Source organism: Hyperolius riggenbachi, chromosome 1 (assembly GCF_040937935.1).
Source record: "Hyperolius riggenbachi isolate aHypRig1 chromosome 1, aHypRig1.pri, whole genome shotgun sequence".
Taxonomy (NCBI): domain Eukaryota; kingdom Metazoa; phylum Chordata; class Amphibia; order Anura; family Hyperoliidae; genus Hyperolius; species Hyperolius riggenbachi.
In genome coordinates, this window is record NC_090646.1 from 691,240,190 (window position 1) to 691,258,971 (window position 18,782).

Below are 18,782 nucleotides of genomic sequence, written 5' to 3' on the forward strand. Positions count from 1 at the left end.
ACCTATAGCTGGGATAATAGAAATTCTGGTGAATCTTGGGGGAAGGTCATCTATGGGGCACAAAGCAGGTATGGAGGACCTACAGCTGGGATAAGAGACATTCTGGTGAATCTTGGTGGAAGGTCATCTATGGGGCACAGAGCAGGTATGGAGGACCTATAGCTGGGATAATAGAAATTCTGATGAATCTTGGGGGAAGGTCATCTATGGGGCACAAAGCAGGTATGGAGGACCTATAGCTGGGATAAGAGACATTCTGGTGAATCTTGGTGGAATATCACCTATGGGGCACAGAGCAGGTATGGTGGACCTATAGCTGGGATAATAGACATTCTGGTGAATCTTGGTGGAAGGTCATCTATGGGGCATGGAGCAGGTATGGAGGACCTATAGCTGGGATAATAGAAATTCTGGTGAATCTTGGTGGAAGGTCATCTATGGGGCATGGAGCAGGTATATGGAGGACCTATAGCTGGGATAAGAGACACTCTGGAGAATCTTGGTGGAAGGTCATGTATGGGGCACAGAGCAGGTATGGAGATCCTATAGCTGGGATAAGAGACATTCTGGAGAATCTTGGTGAAAGGTCATCTATGGGACACAGAGCAGGTATGGAGGACCTATAGCTGGGATAAGAGACATTCTGGTGAATCTTGGTGGAAGGTCATCTATGGGACACAGAGCAGGTATGGAGGACCTATAGCTGGGATAAGAGACATTCTGGAGAATCTTGGTGGAATGTCATCTATGGGGCACAGAGCAGGTATGGAGATCCTATAGCTGGGATACGAGACATTCTGGAGAATCTTGGTGGAAGGTCATCTATGGGACACAGAGCAGATATGGAGGACCTATAGCTGGGATAAGAGACATTCTGGAGAATCTTGGTGGAAGGTCATCTATGGGGCACATAGCAGGTATGGAGGACCTATAGCTGGGATAAGAGACATTCTGGAAAATCTTGGTGGAAGGCCATCTATGGGGCACAGAGGAGGTACGGATGACCTATAGCTGGGATAAGAGACATTCTGGAGAATCTTGGTGGAAGGTCATCTATGAGGCACAGAGCAGGTATGGAGGACCTATAGCTGGGATAAGAGGCATTCTGGAGAATCTTGGTGGAAGGGCATCTATGGGGCACAGAGTAGGTATGGATGACCTATAGCTGGGATAAGAGATATGCTGGTGAATCTTGGTGGAAGGTCATCTATGGGGCACAGAGCAGGCATGGAGGACCTATAGCTGGGATAAGAGACATTCTGGAGAATCTTGGTGGAAGGTCATCTATGGGGCACAGAGCAGGTATGGAGGACCAATAGCTGGGATAAGAGACATTGTGGTGAATCTTGGTGGAAGGTAATCTATGGGGCACAGAGCAGGTATGGAGGACCTATAGCTGGGATAAGAGACATTCTGGTGAATCTTGGTGGAAGGTCATCTATGGGGCATAGAGCAGGCACAGAGGACCTATAGCTGGGATAAGAGACATTCTGGTGAATTGTGGTGGAAGGTCATCTATGGGGCACGGAGCAGGTATGGAGGACCTATAGCTGGGATACTAGAAATTCTGGTGAATCTTGGGGGAAGGTCATCTATGGGGCACAAAGCAGGTATGGAGGACCTACAGCTGGGATAAGAGACATTCTGGAGAATCTTGGTGGAAGGTCATCTATGAGGCACAGAGCAGGTATGGAGGACCTATAGCTGGGATAAGAGGCATTCTGGAGAATCTTGGTGGAAGGGCATCTATGGGGCACAGAGTAGGTATGGATGACCTATAGCTGGGATAAGAGATATGCTGGTGAATCTTGGTGGAAGGTCATCTATGGGGTACAGAGCAGGTATGGAGGACTTATAGCTGGGATAAGAGACATTCTGGAGAATCTTGGTGGAATGTCATCTATGGGGAACAGAGCAGGTATATGGAGGACCTATAGCTGGGATAAGAGGCATTCTGGATAATCTTGGTGTAATGTCATCTATGGGGCACAGAGCAGGTATATGGAGGACCTATAGCTGGGATAAGAGACATTCTTGAGAATCTTGGTGGAAGGTCATCTATGGGGCAAAGAGCAGGTATGGAGGACCTATAGCTGGGATAAGAGACATTCTGGAGAATCTTGGTGGAAGGTCATCTATGGGGCACAGAGCAGGCATGGAGGACCTATAGCTGGGATAAGAGACATTCTGGTGAATCTTGGTGGAAGGTCATCTATGGGACACAGAGCAGATATGGAGGACCTATAGCTGGGATAAGAGACATTCTGGAGAATCTTGGTGGAAGGTCATCTATGGGGCACAGAGCAGGCATGGAGGACCTATAGCTGGGATAAGAGACATTCTGGTGAATCTTGGTGGAAGGTCATCTATGGGACACAGAGCAGATATGGAGGACCTATAGCTGGGATAAGAGACATTCTGGAGAATCTTGGTGGAAGGTCATCTATGGGGCACAGAGCAGGCATGGAGGACCTATAGCTGGGATAAGAGACATTCTGGAGAATCTTGGTGGAAGGTCATCTATGGGGCACAGAGCAGGTATGGAGGTCCTATAGCTGGGATAAGAGACATTCTGGAGAATCTTGGTAGAAGGTCATCTATGGGGCACAGAGCAGGTATATGGAGGACCTATAGCTGGGATAAGAGACATTCTGGAGAATCTTAGTGGAAGGTCATCTATGGGGCACAGAGCATGTATGGAGGACCTATTGCTGGGATAAGAGACATTCTGGTGAATCTTGGTGGAAGGTCATCTATGGGGCACAGATCAGGTATGGAGGGCCTATAGCTGGGATAAGAGACATTCTGGTGAATCTTGGTGGAAGGTCATGTATGGGGCACAGAGCAGGCACAGAGGACCTATAGCTGGGATAAGAGACATTCTGGTGAATTGTGGTGGAAGGTCATCTATGGGGCACGGAGCAGGTATGGAGGACCTATAGCTGGGATAATAGAAATTCTGGTGAATCTTGGGGGAAGGTCATCTATGGGGCACAAAGCAGGTATGGAGGACCTACAGCTGGGATAAGATACATTCTGGTGAATCTTGGTGGAAGGTCATCTATGGGGCACAGAGCAGGTATGGAGGACCTATAGCTGGGATAATAGAAATTCTGATGAATCTTGGGGGAAGGTCATCTATGGGGCACAAAGCAGGTATGGAGGACCTATAGCTGGGATAAGAGACATTCTGGTGAATCTTGGTGGAATATCACCTATGGGGCACAGAGCAGGTATGGAGGAACTATAGCTGGGATAATAGACATTCTGGTGAATCTTGGTGGAAGGTCATCTATGGGGCATGGAGCAGGTATGGAGGACCTATAGCTGGAATAATAGAAATTCTGGTGAATCTTGGTGGAAGGTCATCTATGGGGCATGGAGCAGGTATATGGAGGACCTATAGCTGTGATAAGAGACACTCTGGAGAATCTTAGTGGAAGGTCATGTATGGGGCACAGAGCAGGTATGGAGATCCTATAGCTGGGATAAGACACATTCTGGAGAATCTTGGTGAAAGGTCATCTATGGGACACAGAGCAGGTATGGAGGACCTATAGCTGGGATAAGAGACATTCTGGTGAATCTTGGTGGAAGGTCATCTATGGGACACAGAGCAGGTATGGAGGACCTATAGCTGGGATAAGAGACATTCTGGAGAATCTTGGTGGAATGTCATCTATGGGGCACAGAGCAGGTATGGAGATCCTATAGCTGGGATAAGAGACATTCTGGAGAATCTTGGTGGAAGGTCATCTATGGGACACAGAGCAGATATGGAGGACCTATAGCTGGGATAAGAGACATTCTGGAGAATCTTGGTGGAAGGTCATCTATGGGGCACAGAGCAGGTATGGAGGACCTATAGCTGGGATGAGAGACATTCTGGAAAATCTTGGTGGAAGGCCATCTATGGGGCACAGAGGAGGTACGGATGACCTATAGCTGGGATAAGAGACATTCTGGAGAATCTTGGTGGAAGGTCATCTATGAGTCACAGAGCAGGTATGGAGGACCTATAGCTGGGATAAGAGGCATTCTGGAGAATCTTGGTGGAAGGGCATCTATGGGGCACAGAGTAGGTATGGATGACCTATAGCTGGGATAAGAGATATGCTGGTGAATCTTGGTGGAAGGTCATCTATGGGGCACAGAGCAGGTATGGAGGACCTATAGCTGGGATAAGAGACATTCTGGAGAATCTTGGTGGAATGTCATCTATGGGGAACAGAGCAGGTATATGGAGGACCTATAGCTGGGATAAGAGGCATTCTTGAGAATCTTGGTGGAAGGCCATCTATGGGACACAGAGCTGGTAAGGAGGACCTATAGCTGGGATAAAAGACATTCTGGAGAATCTTGGTGGAATGTAATCTATGGGGCACATAGCAGGTATGGAGGACCTATATCTAGGATAAGAAACATTCTGGTGAATCTTGGTGGAAGGTCATCTATGGGGCACAGAGCAGGTATATGGAGGACCTATAGCTGGGATAGGAGACATTCTGGAGAATCTTGGTGGAAGGTCATCTATGGGGCACAGAGCAGGTATGGAGGACCTATAGCTGGGATAAGAGACATTCTGGAAAATCTTGGTGGAAGGCCATCTATGGGGCACAGAGGAGGTACGGATGACCTATAGCTGGGATAAGAGACATTCTGGAGAATCTTGGTGGAAGGTCATCTATGAGGCACAGAGCAGGTATGGAGGACCTATAGCTGGGATAAGAGGCATTCTGGAGAATCTTGGTGGAAGGGCATCTATGGGGCACAGAGTAGGTATGGATGACCTATAGCTGGGATAAGAGATATGCTGGTAAATCTTGGTGGAAGGTCATCTATGGGGCACAGAGCAGGTATGGAGGACCTATAGCTGGGATAAGAGACATTCTGGAGAATCTTGGTGTAATGTCATCTATGGGGCACAGAGCAGGTATATGGAGGACCTATAGCTGGGATAAGAGACATTATTGAGAATCTTGGTGGAAGGTCATCTATGGGGCAAAGAGCAGGTATGGAGGACCTATAGCTGGGATAAGAGACATTCTTGAGAATCTTGGTGGAAGGTCATCTATGGGGCACAGAGCAGGCATGGAGGACCTATAGCTGGGATAAGAGACATTCTGGTGAATCTTGGTGGAAGGTCATCTATGGGACACAGAGCAGATATGGAGGACCTATAGCTGGGATAAGAGACATTCTGGAGAATCTTGGTGAAAGGTCATCTATGGGGCACAGAGCAGGCATGGAGGACCTATAGCTGGGATAAGAGACATTCTGGTGAATCTTGGTGGAAGGTCATCTATGGGACACAGAGCAGATATGGAGGACCTATAGCTGGGATAAGAGACATTCTGGATAATATTGGTGGAAGGTCATCAACAGGGCACAGAGCAGGCACAGAGGACCTATAGCTGGGATAAGAGACATTCTGGAGAATCTTGGTGGAAGGTCATCTATGGGGCACAGAGCAGGTATGGAGGTCCTATAGCTGGGATAAGAGACATTCTGGAGAATCTTGGTAGAAGGTCATCTATGGGGCACAGAGCAGGTATATGGAGGACCTATAGCTGGGATAAGAGACATTCTGGAGAATCTTGGTGGAAGGTCATCTATGGGGCACAGAGCATGTATGGAGGACCTATTGCTGGGATAAGAGACATTCTGGTGAATCTTGGTGGAAGGTCATCTATGGGGCACAGAGCAGGTATGGAGGGCCTATAGCTGGGATAAGAGACATTCTGGTGAATCTTGGTGGAAGGTCATGTATGGGGCACAGAGCAGGCATGGAGGACCTATAGCTGGGATAAGAGACATTCTGGAGAATCTTGGTGGAAGGTCATCTATGGGGCACAGAGCAGGTATGGAGGACCAATAGCTGGGATAAGAGACATTGTGATGAATCTTGGTGGAAGGGCATCTATGAGGCACAGAGCAGGTATGGAGGACCTATAGCTGGGATAAGAGGCATTCTGGAGAATCTTGGTGGAAGGGCATCTATGGGGCACAGAGTAGGTATGGATGACCTATAGCTGGGATAAGAGATATGCTGGTAAATCTTGGTGGAAGGTCATCTATGGGGCACAGAGCAGGTATGGAGGACCTATAGCTGGGATAAGAGACATTCTGGAGAATCTTGGTGTAATGTCATCTATGGGGCACAGAGCAGGTATATGGAGGACCTATAGCTGGGATAAGAGACATTATTGAGAATCTTGGTGGAAGGTCATCTATGGGGCAAAGAGCAGGTATGGAGGACCTATAGCTGGGATAAGAGACATTCTTGAGAATCTTGGTGGAAGGTCATCTATGGGGCACAGAGCAGGCATGGAGGACCTATAGCTGGGATAAGAGACATTCTGGTGAATCTTGGTGGAAGGTCATCTATGGGACACAGAGCAGATATGGAGGACCTATAGCTGGGATAAGAGACATTCTGGAGAATCTTGGTGAAAGGTCATCTATGGGGCACAGAGCAGGCATGGAGGACCTATAGCTGGGATAAGAGACATTCTGGTGAATCTTGGTGGAAGGTCATCTATGGGACACAGAGCAGATATGGAGGACCTATAGCTGGGATAAGAGACATTCTGGATAATATTGGTGGAAGGTCATCAACAGGGCACAGAGCAGGCACAGAGGACCTATAGCTGGGATAAGAGACATTCTGGAGAATCTTGGTGGAAGGTCATCTATGGGGCACAGAGCAGGTATGGAGGTCCTATAGCTGGGATAAGAGACATTCTGGAGAATCTTGGTAGAAGGTCATCTATGGGGCACAGAGCAGGTATATGGAGGACCTATAGCTGGGATAAGAGACATTCTGGAGAATCTTGGTGGAAGGTCATCTATGGGGCACAGAGCATGTATGGAGGACCTATTGCTGGGATAAGAGACATTCTGGTGAATCTTGGTGGAAGGTCATCTATGGGGCACAGAGCAGGTATGGAGGGCCTATAGCTGGGATAAGAGACATTCTGGTGAATCTTGGTGGGAGGTCATGTATGGGGCACAGAGCAGGCATGGAGGACCTATAGCTGGGATAAGAGACATTCTGGAGAATCTTGGTGGAAGGTCATCTATGGGGCACAGAGCAGGTATGGAGGACCAATAGCTGGGATAAGAGACATTGTGATGAATCTTGGTGGAAGGTAATCTATGGGGCACAGAGCAGGTATGGAGGACCTATAGCTGGGATAAGAGACATTCTGGTGAATCTTGGTGGAAGGTCATCTATGGGGCACAGAGCAGGCACAGAGGACCTATAGCTGGGATAAGAGACATTCTGGTGAATTGTGGTGGAAGGTCATCTATGGGGCACGGAGCAGGTATGGAGGACCTATAGCTGGGATACTAGAAATTCTGGTGAATCTTGGGGGAAGGTCATCTATGGGGCACAAAGCAGGTATGGAGGACCTACAGCTGGGATAAGAGACATTCTGGAGAATCTTGGTGGAAGGTCATCTATGAGGCACAGAGCAGGTATGGAGGACCTATAGCTGGGATAAGAGGCATTCTGGAGAATCTTGGTGGAAGGGCATCTATGGGGCACAGAGTAGGTATGGATGACCTATAGCTGGGATAAGAGATATGCTGGTGAATCTTGGTGGAAGGTCATCTATGGGGTACAGAGCAGGTATGGAGGACTTATAGCTGGGATAAGAGACATTCTGGAGAATCTTGGTGGAATGTCATCTATGGGGAACAGAGCAGGTATATGGAGGACCTATAGCTGGGATAAGAGGCATTCTGGAGAATCTTGGTGTAATGTCATCTATGGGGCACAGAGAAGGTATATGGAGGACCTATAGCTGGGATAAGAGACATTCTTGAGAATCTTGGTGGAAGGTCATCTATGGGGCAAAGAGCAGGTATGGAGGACCTATAGCTGGGATAAGAGACATTCTGGAGAATCTTGGTGGAAGGTCATCTATGGGGCACAGAGCAGGCATGGAGGACCTATAGCTGGGATAAGAGACATTCTGGTGAATCTTGGTGGAAGGTCATCTATGGGACACAGAGCAGATATGGAGGACCTATAGCTGGGATAAGAGACATTCTGGATAATATTGGTGGAAGGTCATCAACGGGGCACAGAGCAGGCACAGAGGACCTTTAGCTGATATAAGAGACATTCTGGAGAATCTTGGTGGAAGGTCATCTATGGGGCACAGAGCAGGTATGGAGGTCCTATAGCTGGGATAAGAGACATTCTGGAGAATCTTGGTAGAAGGTCATCTATGGGGCACAGAGCAGGTATATGGAGGACCTATAGCTGGGATAAGAGACATTCTGGAGAATCTTAGTGGAAGGTCATCTATTGGGCACAGAGCATGTATGGAGGACCTATTGCTGGGATAAGAGACATTCTGGTGAATCTTGGTGGAAGGTCATCTATGGGGCACAGATCAGGTATGGAGGGCCTATAGCTGGGATAAGAGACATTCTTGAGAATCTTGGTGGAAGGCCATCTATGGGACACAGAGCTGGTAAGGAGGACCTATAGCTGGGATAAAAGACATTCTGGAGAATCTTGGTGGAATGTAATCTATGGGGCACAGAGCAGGTATGGAGGACCTATATCTAGGATAAGAAACATTCTGGTGAATCTTGGTGGAAGGTCATCTATGGGGCACAGAGCAGGTATATGGAGGACCTATAGCTGGGATAGGAGACATTCCTGAGAATCTTGGTGGAAGGTCATCTATGGGGCACAGAGCAGGTATGGAGGACCTATAGCTGGGATAAGAGACATTCTGGAAAATCTTGGTGGAAGGCCATCTATGGGGCACAGAGGAGGTACGGATGACCTATAGCTGGGATAAGAGACATTTTGGAGAATCTTGGTGGAAGGTCATCTATGAGGCACAGAGCAGGTATGGAGGACCTATAGCTGGGATAAGAGGCATTCTGGAGAATCTTGGTGGAAGGGCATCTATGGGGAACAGAGCAGGTATATGGAGGACCTATAGCTGGGATAAGAGGCATTCTGGAGAATCTTGGTGTAATGTCATCTATGGGGCACAGAGCAGGTATATGGAGGACCTATAGCTGGGATAAGAGACATTCTTGAGAATCTTGGTGGAAGGTCATCTATGGGGCAAAGAGCAGGTATGGAGGACCTATAGCTGGGATAAGAGACATTCTGGAGAATCTTGGTGGAAGGTCATCTATGGGGCACAGAGCAGGCATGGAGGACCTATAGCTGGGATAAGAGACATTCTGGTGAATCTTGGTGGAAGGTCATCTATGGGACACAGAGCAGATATGGAGGACCTATAGCTGGGATAAGAGACATTCTGGAGAATCTTGGTGGAAGGTCATCTATGGGGCACAGAGCAGGCATGGAGGACCTATAGCTGGGATAAGAGACATTCTGGTGAATCTTGGTGGAAGGTCATCTATGGGACACAGAGCAGATATGGAGGACCTATAGCTGGGATAAGAGACATTCTGGATAATATTGGTGGAAGGTCATCAACAGGGCACAGAGCAGGCACAGAGGACCTATAGCTGGGATAAGAGACATTCTGGAGAATCTTGGTGGAAGGTCATCTATGGGGCACAGAGCAGGTATGGAGGTCCTATAGCTGGGATAAGAGACATTCTGGAGAATCTTGGTAGAAGGTCATCTATGGGGCACAGAGCAGGTATATGGAGGACCTATAGCTGGGATAAGAGACATTCTGGAGAATCTTGGTGGAAGGTCATCTATGGGGCACAGAGCATGTATGGAGGACCTATTGCTGGGATAAGAGACATTCTGGTGAATCTTGGTGGAAGGTCATCTATGGGGCACAGAGCAGGTATGGAGGGCCTATAGCTGGGATAAGAGACATTCTGGTGAATCTTGGTGGAAGGTCATGTATGGGGCACAGAGCAGGCATGGAGGACCTATAGCTGGGATAAGAGACATTCTGGAGAATCTTGGTGGAAGGTCATCTATGGGGCACAGAGCAGGTATGGAGGACCAATAGCTGGGATAAGAGACATTGTGGTGAATCTTGGTGGAAGGTAATCTATGGGGCACAGAGCAGGTATGGAGGACCTATAGCTGGGATAAGAGACATTCTGGTGAATCTTGGTGGAAGGTCATCTATGGGGCACAGAGCAGGCACAGAGGACCTATAGCTGGGATAAGAGACATTCTGGTGAATTGTGGTGGAAGGTCATCTATGGGGCACGGAGCAGGTATGGAGGACCTATAGCTGTGATACTAGAAATTCTGGTGAATCTTGGGGGAAGGTCATCTATGGGGCACAAAGCAGGTATGGAGGACCTACAGCTGGGATAAGAGACATTCTGGAGAATCTTGGTGGAAGGTCATCTATGAGGCACAGAGCAGGTATGGAGGACCTATAGCTGGGATAAGAGGCATTCTGGAGAATCTTGGTGGAAGGGCATCTATGGGGCACAGAGAAGGTATGGATGACCTATAGCTGGGATAAGAGATATGCTGGTGAATCTTGGTGGAAGGTCATCTATGGGGTACAGAGCAGGTATGGAGGACTTATAGCTGGGATAAGAGAAATTCTGGAGAATCTTGGTGGAATGTCATCTATGGGGAACAGAGCAGGTATATGGAGGACCTATAGCTGGGATAAGAGGCATTCTGGATAATCTTGGTGTAATGTCATCTATGGGGCACAGAGCAGGTATATGGAGGACCTATAGCTGGGATAAGAGACATTCTTGAGAATCTTGGTGGAAGGTCATCTATGGGGCAAAGAGCAGGTATGGAGGACCTATAGCTGGGATAAGAGACATTCTGGAGAATCTTGGTGGAAGGTCATCTATGGGGCACAGAGCAGGCATGGAGGACCTATAGCTGGGATAAGAGACATTCTGGTGAATCTTGGTGGAAGGTCATCTATGGGACACAGAGCAGATATGGAGGACCTATAGCTGGGATAAGAGACATTCTGGAGAATCTTGGTGGAAGGTCATCTATGGGGCACAGAGCAGGCATGGAGGACCTATAGCTGGGATAAGAGACATTCTGGTGAATCTTGGTGGAAGGTCATCTATGGGACACAGAGCAGATATGGAGGACCTATAGCTGGGATAAGAGACATTCTGGATAATATTGGTGGAAGGTCATCAACGGGGCACAGAGCAGGCACAGAGGACCTTTAGCTGGGATAAGAGACATTCTGGAGAATCTTGGTGGAAGGTCATCTATGGGGCACAGAGCAGGTATGGAGGTCCTATAGCTGGGATAAGAGACATTCTGGAGAATCTTGGTAGAAGGTCATCTATGGGGCACAGAGCAGGTATATGGAGGACCTATAGCTGGGATAAGAGACATTCTGGAGAATCTTAGTGGAAGGTCATCTATGGGGCACAGAGCATGTATGGAGGACCTATTGCTGGGATAAGAGACATTCTGGTGAATCTTGGTGGAAGGTCATGTATGGGGCACAGAGCAGGCACAGAGGACCTATAGCTGGGATAAGAGACATTCTGGTGAATTGTGGTGGAAGGTCATCTATGGGGCACGGAGCAGGTATGGAGGACCTATAGCTGGGATAATAGAAATTCTGGTGAATCTTGGGGGAAGGTCATCTATGGGGCACAGAGCAGGTATATGGAGGACTTATAGCTGGGATAAGAGACATTCTGCAGAATCTTGGTGGAAGGTCATCTATGGGGCAAAGAGCAGGTATATGGAGGACTTATAGCTGGGATAAGAGACATTCTGCAGAATCTTGGTGGAAGGTCATCTATGGGGCAAAGAGCAGGTATGGAGGACCTATAGCTGGGATAAGAGACATTCTGGTGAATCTTGGTGGAAGGTCATCTATGGGGCACAGAGCAGGTATATGGAGGACCTATAGCTGGGATAAGAGTCATTCTGGGGAATCTTGGTGGAAGGTCATCTATGGGGCACAGAGCAGGTATGGAGGTCCTATAGCTGGGATAAGAGACATTCTGGAGAATCTTGGTAGAAGGTCATCTATGGGGCACAGAGCAGGTATATGGAGGACCTATAGCTGGGATAAGAGACATTCTGGAGAATCTTGGTGGAAGGTCATCTATGGGGCACAGAGCATGTATGGAGGACCTATTGCTGGGATAAGAGACATTCTGGTGAACCTTGGTGGAAGGTCATCTATGGGGCACAGAGCAGGTATGGAGGGCCTATAGCTGGGATAAGAGACATTCTGGTGAATCTTGGTGGAAGGTCATGTATGGGGCACAGAGCAGGCATGGAGGACCTATAGCTGGGATAAGAGACATTCTGGAGAATCTTGGTGGAAGGTCATCTATGGGGCACAGAGCAGGTATGGAGGACCAATAGCTGGGATAAGAGACATTGTGGTGAATCTTGGTGGAAGGTAATCTATGGGGCACAGAGCAGGTATGGAGGACCTATAGCTGGGATAAGAGACATTCTGGTGAATCTTGGTGGAAGGTCATCTATGGGGCACAGAGCAGGCACAGAGGACCTATAGCTGGGATAAGAGACATTCTGGTGAATTGTGGTGGAAGGTCATCTATGGGGCACGGAGCAGGTATGGAGGACCTATAGCTGGGATACTAGAAATTCTGGTGAATCTTGGGGGAAGGTCATCTATGGGGCACAAAGCAGGTATGGAGGACCTACAGCTGGGATAAGAGACATTCTGGAGAATCTTGGTGGAAGGTCATCTATGAGGCACAGAGCAGGTATGGAGGACCTATAGCTGGGATAAGAGGCATTCTGGAGAATCTTGGTGGAAGGGCATCTATGGGGCACAGAGTAGGTATGGATGACCTATAGCTGGGATAAGAGATATGCTGGTGAATCTTGGTGGAAGGTCATCTATGGGGTACAGAGCAGGTATGGAGGACTTATAGCTGGGATAAGAGACATTCTGGAGAATCTTGTTGGAATGTCATCTATGGGGAACAGAGCAGGTATATGGAGGACCTATAGCTGGGATAAGAGGCATTCTGGATAATCTTGGTGTAATGTCATCTATGGGGCACAGAGCAGGTATATGGAGGACCTATAGCTGGGATAAGAGACATTCTTGAGAATCTTGGTGGAAGGTCATCTATGGGGCAAAGAGCAGGTATGGAGGACCTATAGCTGGGATAAGAGACATTCTGGAGAATCTTGGTGGAAGGTCATCTATGGGGCACAGAGCAGGCATGGAGGACCTATAGCTGGGATAAGAGACATTCTGGTGAATCTTGGTGGAAGGTCATCTATGGGACACAGAGCAGATATGGAGGACCTATAGCTGGGATAAGAGACATTCTGGAGAATCTTGGTGGAAGGTCATCTATGGGGCACAGAGCAGGCATGGAGGACCTATAGCTGGGATAAGAGACATTCTGGTGAATCTTGGTGGAAGGTCATCTATGGGGCACAGATCAGGTATGGAGGGCCTATAGCTGGGATAAGAGACATTCTGGTGAATCTTGGTGGAAGGTCATGTATGGGGCACAGAGCAGGCACAGAGGACCTATAGCTGGGATAAGAAACATTCTGGTGAATTGTGGTGGAAGGTCATCTATGGGGCACGGAGCAGGTATGGAGGACCTATAGCTGGGATAATAGAAATTCTGGTGAATCTTGGGGGAAGGTCATCTATGGGGCACAAAGCAGGTATGGAGGACCTACAGCTGGGATAAGAGACATTCTGGAGAATCTTGGTGGAAGGTCATCTATGGGGCAAAGAGCAGGTATATGGAGGACTTATAGCTGGGATAAGAGACATTCTGCAGAATCTTGGTGGAAGGTCATCTATGGGGCAAAGAGCAGGTATATGGAGGACTTATAGCTGGGATAAGAGACATTCTGGAGAATCTTGGTGGAAGGTCATCTATGGGACACAGAGCAAGTATGGAGGACCTATAGCTGGGATAAGAGTCATTCTGGAGAATCTTGGTGGAAGGTCATCTATGGGGCACAAAGCAGGTATGGAGGACCTACAGCTGGGATAAGAGACATTCTGGAGAATCTTGGTGGAAGGTCATCTATGGGGCAAAGAGCAGGTATATGGAGGACTTATAGCTGGGATAAGAGACATTCTGCAGAATCTTGGTGGAAGGTCATCTATGGGGCAAAGAGCAGGTAAATGGAGGACTTATAGCTGGGATAAGAGACATTCTGCAGAATCTTGGTGGAAGGTCATCTATGGGGCAAAGAGCAGGTATATGGAGGACTTATAGCTGGGATAAGAGACATTCTGGAGAATCTTGGTGGAAGGTCATCTATGGGACACAGAGCAAGTATGGAGGACCTATAGCTGGGATAAGAGTCATTCTGGAGAATCTTGGTGGAAGGTCATCTATGGGACACAGAGCAAGTATGGAGGTCCTATAGCTGGGATAAGAGACATTCTGGAGAATCTTGGTAGAAGGTCATGTATGGGGCACAGAGCAGGTATATGGAGGACCTATAGCTGGGATAAGAGACATTCTGGAGAATCTTGGTGGAAGGTCATCTATGGGGCACAGAGCAGGTATGGAGGACCAATAGCTGGGATAAGAGACATTCTGGTGAATCTTGGTGGAAGGTCATCTATGGGGCACAGAGCAGGTATGGAGGGCCTATAGCTGGGATAAGAGACATTCTGGTGAATCTTGGTGGAAGGTCATGTATGGGGCACAGAGCAGGCATGGAGGACCTATAGCTGGGATAAGAGACATTCTGGAGAATCTTGGTGGAAGGTCATCTATGGGGCACAGAGCAGGTATGGAGGACCAATAGCTGGGATAAGAGACATTGTGGTGAATCTTGGTGGAAGGTAATCTATGGGGCACAGAGCAGGTATGGAGGACCTATAGCTGGGATAAGAGACATTTTGGTGAATCTTGGTGGAAGGTCATCTATGGGGCACAGAGCAGGCACAGAGGACCTATAGCTGGGATAAGAGACATTCTGGTGAATTGTGGTGGAAGGTCATCTATGGGGCACGGAGCAGGTATGGTGGACCTATAGCTGGGATACTAGAAATTCTGGTGAATCTTGGGGGAAGGTCATCTATGGGGCACAAAGCAGGTATGGAGGACCTACAGCTGGGATAAGAGACATTCTGGAGAATCTTGGTGGAAGGTCATCTATGAGGCACAGAGCAGGTATGGAGGACCTATAGCTGGGATAAGAGGCATTCTGGAGAATCTTGGTGGAAGGGCATCTATGGGGCACAGAGTAGGTATGGATGACCTATAGCTGGGATAAGAGATATGCTGGTGAATCTTGGTGGAAGGTCATCTATGGGGTACAGAGCAGGTATGGAGGACTTATAGCTGGGATAAGAGACATTCTGGAGAATCTTGGTGGAATGTCATCTATGGGGAACAGAGCAGGTATATGGAGGACCTATAGCTGGGATAAGAGGCATTCTGGATAATCTTGGTGTAATGCCATCTATGGGGCACAGAGCAGGTATATGGAGGACCTATAGCTGGGATAAGAGACATTCTGGAGAATCTTGGTGGAAGGTTATCTATGGGGCACAGAGCAGGCATGGAGGACCTATAGCTGGGATAAGAGACATTCTGGTGAATCTTGGTGGAAGGTCATCTATGGGGCACAGAGCATGTATGGAGGACCTATTGCTGGGATAAGAGACATTCTGGTGAATCTTGGTGGAAGGTCATCTATGGGGCACAGAGCAGGTATGGAGGGCCTATAGCTGGGATAAGAGACATTCTGGTGAATCTTGGTGGAAGGTCATGTATGGGGCACAGAGCAGGCATGGAGGACCTATAGCTGGGATAAGAGACATTCTGGAGAATCTTGGTGGAAGGTCATCTATGGGGCACAGAGCAGGTATGGAGGACCAATAGCTGGGATAAGAGACATTGTGGTGAATCTTGGTGGAAGGTAATCTATGGGGCACAGAGCAGGTATGGAGGACCTATAGCTGGGATAAGAGGCATTCTGGATAATCTTGGTGTAATGTCATCTATGGGGCACAGAGCAGGTATATGGAGGACCTATAGCTGGGATAAGAGACATTCTTGAGAATCTTGGTGGAAGGTCATCTATGGGGCAAAGAGCAGGTATGGAGGACCTATAGCTGGGATAAGAGACATTCTGGAGAATCTTGGTGGAAGGTCATCTATGGGGCACAGAGCAGGCATGGAGGACCTATAGCTGGGATAAGAGACATTCTGGTGAATCTTGGTGGAAGGTCATCTATGGGACACAGAGCAGATATGGAGGACCTATAGCTGGGATAAGAGACATTCTGGAGAATCTTGGTGGAAGGTCATCTATGGGGCACAGAGCAGGCATGGAGGACCTATAGCTGGGATAAGAGACATTCTGGTGAATCTTGGTGGAAGGTCATCTATGGGGCACAGATCAGGTATGGAGGGCCTATAGCTGGGATAAGAGACATTCTGGTGAATCTTGGTGGAAGGTCATGTATGGGGCACAGAGCAGGCACAGAGGACCTATAGCTGGGATAAGAGACATTCTGGTGAATTGTGGTGGAAGGTCATCTATGGGGCACGGAGCAGGTATGGAGGACCTATAGCTGGGATAATAGAAATTCTGGTGAATCTTGGGGGAAGGTCATCTATGGGGCACAAAGCAGGTATGGAGGACCTACAGCTGGGATAAGAGACATTCTGGAGAATCTTGGTGGAAGGTCATCTATGGGGCACAGAGCAGGTATATGGAGGACTTATAGCTGGGATAAGAGACATTCTGCAGAATCTTGGTGGAAGGTCATCTATGGGGCAAAGAGCAGGTATATGGAGGACTTATAGCTGGGATAAGAGACATTCTGCAGAATCTTGGTGGAAGGTCATCTATGGGGCAAAGAGCAGGTATATGGAGGACTTATAGCTGGGATAAGAGACATTCTGGAGAATCTTGGTGGAAGGTCATCTATGGGACACAGAGCAAGTATGGAGGACCTATAGCTGGGATAAGAGACATTCTGGTGAATCTTGGTGGAAGGTCATGTATGGGGCACAGAGCAGGTATATGGAGGACCTATAGCTGGGATAAGAGACATTCTGGAGAATCTTGGTGGAAGGTCATCTATGGGGCACAGAGCAGGTATGGAGGACCAATAGCTGGGATAAGAGACATTGTGGTGAATCTTGGTGGAAGGTCATCTATGGGGCACAGAGCAGGTATGGAGGGCCTATAGCTGGGATAAGAGACATTCTGGTGAATCTTGGTGGAAGGTCATGTATGGGGCACAGAGCAGGCATGGAGGACCTATAGCTGGGATAAGAGACATTCTGGAGAATCTTGGTGGAAGGTCATCTATGGGGCACAGAGCAGGTATGGAGGACCAATAGCTGGGATAAGAGACATTGTGGTGAATCTTGGTGGAAGGTAATCTATGGGGCACAGAGCAGGTATGGAGGACCTATAGCTGGGATAAGAGACATTCTGGTGAATCTTGGTGGAAGGTCATCTATGGGGCACAGAGCAGGCACAGAGGACCTATAGCTGGGATAAGAGACATTCTGGTGAATTGTGGTGGAAGGTCATCTATGGGGCACGGAGCAGGTATGGTGGACCTATAGCTGGGATACTAGAAATTCTGGTGAATCTTGGGGGAAGGTCATCTATGGGGCACAAAGCAGGTATGGAGGACCTACAGCTGGGATAAGAGACATTCTGGAGAATCTTGGTGGAAGGTCATCTATGAGGCACAGAGCAGGTATGGAGGACCTATAGCTGGGATAAGAGGCATTCTGGAGAATCTTGGTGGAAGGGCATCTATGGGGCACAGAGTAGGTATGGATGACCTATAGCTGGGATAAGAGATATGCTGGTGAATCTTGGTGGAAGGTCATCTATGGGGTACAGAGCAGGTATGGAGGACTTATAGCTGGGATAAGAGACATTCTGGAGAATCTTGGTGGAATGTCATCTATGGGGAACAGAGCAGGTATATGGAGGACCTATAGCTGGGATAAGAGGCATTCTGGATAATCTTGGTGTAATGCCATCTATGGGGCACAGAGCAGGTATATGGAGGACCTATAGCTGGGATAAGAGACATTCTTGAGAATCTTGGTGGAAGGTCATCTATGGGGCAAAGAGCAGGTATGGAGGACCTATAGCTGGGATAAGAGACATTCTGGAGAATCTTGGTGGAAGGTCATCTATGGGGCACAGAGCAGGCATGGAGGACCTATAGCTGGGATAAGAGACATTCTGGTGAATCTTGGTGGAAGGTCATCTATGGGACACAGAGCAGATATGGAGGACCTATATCTGGGATAAGAGACATTCTTGAGAATCTTGGTGGAAGGTCATCTATGGGGCAAAGAGCAGGTATGGAGGACCTATAGCTGGGATAAGAGACATTCTGGAGAATCTTGGTGGAAGGTCATCTATGGGGCACAGAGCAGGTATGGAGGTCCTATAGCTGGGATAAGAGACATTCTGGAGAATCTTGGTAGAAGGTCATCTATGGGGCACAGAGCAGGTATATGGAGGACCTATAGCTGGGATAAGAGACATTCTGGAGAATCTTAGTGGAAGGTCATCTATGGGGCACAGTGCATGTATGGAGGACCTATTGCTGGGATAAGAGACATTCTGGTGAATCTTGGTGGAAGGTCATCTATGGGGCACAGATCAGGTATGGAGGGCCTATAGCTGGGATAAGAGACATTCTGGTGAATCTTGGTGGAAGGTCATGTATGGGGCACAGAGCAGGCACAGAGGACCTATAGCTGGGATAAGAGACATTCTGGTGAATTGTGGTGGAAGGTCATCTATGGGGCACGGAGCAGGTATGGAGGACCTATAGCTGGGATAATAGAAATTCTGGTGACTCTTGGGGGAAGGTCATCTATGGGGCACA

At 48.2% G+C, this 18,782-nt stretch overlaps 1 protein-coding gene across 1 annotated transcript in view; it reads left to right on the forward strand.

Moving 5' to 3' along the window:
• The window catches only part of LOC137544775 (uncharacterized), a 79,564-nt gene that overhangs the window by 30,027 nt on the left and 30,755 nt on the right, over nucleotides 1-18,782 (forward strand). The window lies entirely within an intron of this gene.